The following is a 4613-nucleotide window of genomic DNA, read 5'->3' as shown; positions in this document are numbered from 1 at the left end:
TGAACGTGGGCTAATTGGAAGGTCACATGAAGTTTGGCGCTCTGTAGCAACTGACTGTGCAGAAAGTCTTTGCACTATGCGCTTCAGCATCCACTGACCCCTCTCTGTCAGTTTACGTGGCCTATATTGGTGCTGTTGTTCCCAAACGTTTCCATTTTTTTTATAATAAAGACTACAGTTGACTCTAGAATATTTAAGAGTGAGAAAATTTCACGACTGGATTTGTTGCACAGGTGGCATCCTATGACAGTTCCACGCTGGAAATGACTGAGCTCCTGAGAGCGGCCCATTCTTTCACAGATGTTTGTATAAACAATCTCCATGCATAAGAACTGGATTTTAAACACCTGTGGCCGAGCCAAGTGATTAGGACACCTGATTCTGATCGTTGGGGAGGCATGGCGTAGTGGGTAGAGCGGCCGGCCAGAAACCTGAGGGTTGCAGATTTGCTTCCCACCTATTGACATCCAAAACTCGCTACCGTTGTGTCCTTGGCAGGACACTTCACCCTTTGCCCCCGGTGCCGCTCACACTGGTGAATGAATGATGAATGAATGATAGGTGGTGGTGGTCGGAGGGGCCGTAGGCACAAACTGGCAGCCACGCTTCCGTCAGTCTAACCCAGGGCAGCTGTGGCTATTGATGTAGCTTACCACCACCAGGTATGAATGAATGTTGAGTCCCACTTCTCTGTGAGCGCTTTGAGTGTTTAGAAAAGCGCGATATAAATCTAAGTTATTATTATTATTATTTGGATGGGTGGCCAAATACTTTTGGCAATATAGTGTACGTGTGTAAAGTTGATTGACAATTCATGACAAAAATTTGACAGTGAATGGGGTGTTTTATTAACTGTTAGCTATAATCAACAAAAATATTGAGAATTAGGGCTTCACGGTGGCAGAGGGGTTAGTGCGTCTGCCTCACAATACGAAGGTCCTGCAGTCCTGGGTTCGAATCCAGGCTCGTGATCTTTCTGTGTGGAGTTTGCATGTTCTCCCCGTCAATGCGTGGGTTCCCTCCGGGTACTCCGGCTTCCTCCCACTTCCAAAGACATGCACCTGGGAATAGGTTGATTGGCAACACTAAATTGGCCCTAGTGTGTGAATGTGAGTGTGAATGTTGTCTGTCTATCTGTGTTGGCCCTGCGATGAGGTGGCGACTTGTCCAGGGTGTACCCCGCCTCCTGCCCGATTGTAGCTGAGATAGGCGCCAGCGCCCCCCGCGACCCCGAAAGGGAATAAGCGGTAGAAAATGGATGGATGGATAAATCAAATTTAATCATATAAATTACACTATGTGTACTCATGCAACATAATACAATTTTTTTTTTGTTAAACTACCTAAATACATTTTGCAAGGATTGTGTAATTCATTGAACGTCTTGGTATATTAAATAATATAGATATTGATGGCTTTAAGACGTTTTGTACATCATGTATTTTCTATAAATCATGCATTCATACATCCATCCATCCATCCATTTTCTACCACGTATTCCCTTTTGGGGTTGCTGGTGCCTATCTCAGCTACAATCAAGTGGAAGGCAGCGTACACTCTGGACAAGTCGCAACCTCATCGCATACATTTAAGTGTAAATACTTAGTTATACTGTATTATGATGGAGAGTTATACATGGGCGCCCCCTAGTGGTTGAATTACTTCAAAGAAAGTCTATAGAAGAAAGTCTACCTGATTGTATTCTAATACAGTTCAAAGTATGATTGATGTGATGCAAAGCTACAGTTAAACGTTCATAAATCATATTATTTTGTATATTATGGTATATATGTATCAGTGCCTCCGAGGTAAAAATGTGTTCAGTTTTTGCGGAAGTTGTGACATCATAAAGTACAAAAGAGCAAACGTGCGAAGTGGAATTGAATCAAATTACTTACAACGTGATGACACAATAATCACTTTGCTTGGTCTTTCAAGTAGGAAGTGAAACTGTTGATGTTGCGTTTACACAAAGTGGGACATGATGAAAGTTTCAAAAGAAAGTGGTAAATTTTCTTAAAAGAGTGACCTTTTGAGGACTAACCAAAGCAGAAGGGTTATGGTGAGTCATTGGGTCCAGTGTTGATGGTAAGAAACGTAAATATATTTATATATATAGTTTGCCGTTTAGCTGCGTGGTGACGCCCTGAAATCTGAGCTTTGGCGTGGGCGTGAACGCACCGTGAGCTGTTCACTCAATCCGGGCTGTAAACACAAGGAACAAGTCTGGGTGGAACTAGGCGGAATCGTTACGGACTATAAAACCTCACCGAAAAGGGAACTGAATCCCCCCCCCCCCCCCTTTTTTTTTAAATACGCACGTACTTTTGCTTAAAGTCAATTGTTGTTGAAACCCCGCGTCTTTCCTGGCAAGTTTGCGGAAGAAAGGTACAAGAAAGAGTAGAAGAAGCAGCCGAGACCTGAGGACTCTTGATCTAATTGAAGTGCGGACTGAGCGACCAAGGCAGCCGAAGGACACTTCAGGTTTTATTCATGCCTCTTTTTTTCCCATTACTCTCATTCTGTTCACTTGTTGCTGTGTATTTTATTCATCAAGCAGTACCTACACCCAAAACATGACCTGAAAACTCTTTAGGGTTGTGCATGATGTCGTAGGGCAGGGTTGTCCAAGGTGCGGCTCGGGGGCCATTTGCAGACAGTAGCTAATTTTTAACGGACCGCGGCACAATCGTTAGCGTTCTAATATAAGCATGCTCGCTTTTTTTTTGCAAATTTTGCAGCGTGAATATTTTTACTTCTCAAATGAAAGCACTAGGGCTGTGAATCTTTAGGTGCCCAACGATTCGATTCAATATCGATTCTTGGGGTCGCGATTCGATTATATATCGATTTTTTTTCTATTCAACGTGATTCTCGATTCAAAAACAATATTTTTCCTATTCAAAACGAATCTGTATTCATTCAATACATAGGATTTCAGCAGGATCTATCCCAGTCTTCTGAAATGCTAGCAGAGTAGTAGATTTTTTTTTTTTTAGCTTTTATAATTGTAAAGGACAATGATTGCAATAATGTAAATTTGTTTTAACTATTAAACAAACCAAAAATACGACGTATTTTATCTTTGTGAAAACATTGGACACAGTGTGTTGTCAAGTTTATGAGATGCGATGCAAGTGTAAGCCGCTGTGACACTTGTTTTTTTTATTTTTTATAAATGTCTAATGAAAATGTCAATGAGGGATTTTTAATCACTGCTATGCTTAAATTATAACTAATATTGATACTGTTGTTGATAACTCCTTTTTGTTTCACTACTTTTGGTTTGTTCTGTGTCGTGTTTGTGTCTCCTCTCAATTGCTCTGTTTATTGCAGTTCTGAGTGTTGCTGGGTCAGGTTTGGTTTTGGAATTGGATTGCATTGTTATGGTATTGCTGTGTATTGTTTTGTTGGATTGATAAAAAAAAAAAGATTAAAAAAAAAAGAGAATCGATTCTGAATCGCACAACGTGAGCATCGCAATTTGTATTCGAATCGATTTTTCCCACACCCTTAGCAAGAATGCGAACTTTTTCAAACAAATTTTGTAGGCATACACCTCAGTCATACTTGGTTACATTCGCACCCTTGCATCTTTTTCATGTACACCCATCAGAGTACTATATTTTCGTATTTGATGCATGTTTCAGTTAGAATTTTAATTTCAAAGTTAAAGTAACAATGACTGTCACACACCAGGTGTGGTGAAATTTGTCCTCCGCATTTGACCTATCCCCTAGTTCACCCCCTGCAAGATGAGGGGAGCAGTGAGCAGCAGCGGTGAATCAATTTGTTGAATTAACCCCAAATTCCAACCCTTGATGCTGAGTGCCAAGCAGGGAGGCAATGGATCCCATTTTTATAGTCTTTGGTATGACTCGATCAATTTCAGGGTGGACAATCTACCATTAGCATTCTAGCATTTTAGCTAATCTAACAGGTATACACCTCGGTGTCATTTGTTTTGGTGTTTCGCCATTGCTAACTGTAAGCCTGCCATTGTTAGCATGTTTTCATAACACTGTTCGCATGCTAGCTATTTTAGCTCATATTTTTTTTACTTGATGCTTTCTGGTCAACTATTAGCATTTCAGTTCGGCTTTGGCAAGAGGGACAAGCGGTTTAAGATGGACGGATAACATTTCTATCAAAATAGCATTTTGACGTTCTTTTAAACACAATAACTTTATTGTACTTGTTTTGAAGGCGAAAACTACCAAAATGGTCCTCGTATCCTTAGATTTGTCAGTCTGTGGCTCACAGTGGTAAATGTTTTGGCACCCTTGTCATGGGTCATGGGTTTTTCCCTTACAGGACACGAGTCATTTGTAAAGCCAGACTAACAAGACATTCCAAATAGTTATGTGGGCGCCACTGATTGAATAAAAGTGCAAAAAAACTGCACTGGCCATTTGGCTGGATGTAATGTCCTTTGCTCTCCCCGCATTGTGGTGGTCTTTTCTCTGCTATAAAATGTGAAAAAAAACTTCTATTAAAACTTTAATTGAAACTGGTTCGATGCCACTATCTACATCGGGTGGGAAATAAGCAATTAAGTAAATACTGTACAACTGTAATTGTTAACGTATAAAACAGAATTTAAAATATGTTTA

General features: G+C 40.5%; 1 protein-coding gene across 1 annotated transcript in view; it reads left to right on the top strand.

Moving 5' to 3' along the window:
• Positions 1-2189: 2189 nt before the first annotated feature.
• The window catches only part of LOC133549338 (monoacylglycerol lipase ABHD2-like), a 21624-nt gene continuing 19200 nt past the window's right edge, over positions 2190-4613 (top strand). Inside the window, exon 1 of the mRNA XM_061894639.1 lies at positions 2190-2484. The gene's annotated coding sequence lies outside the window, so the exon portion shown is untranslated. The remainder of the gene's footprint in view (positions 2485-4613) is intronic.

Source organism: Nerophis ophidion, linkage group LG03 (genome assembly GCF_033978795.1).
Source record: "Nerophis ophidion isolate RoL-2023_Sa linkage group LG03, RoL_Noph_v1.0, whole genome shotgun sequence".
In the NCBI taxonomy this organism is placed as follows: Eukaryota; Metazoa; Chordata; class Actinopteri; order Syngnathiformes; family Syngnathidae; genus Nerophis; species Nerophis ophidion.
The sequence above is the reverse complement of the archived record's forward strand: the minus strand, read 5'-3'. Positions and strand labels throughout refer to the sequence as shown.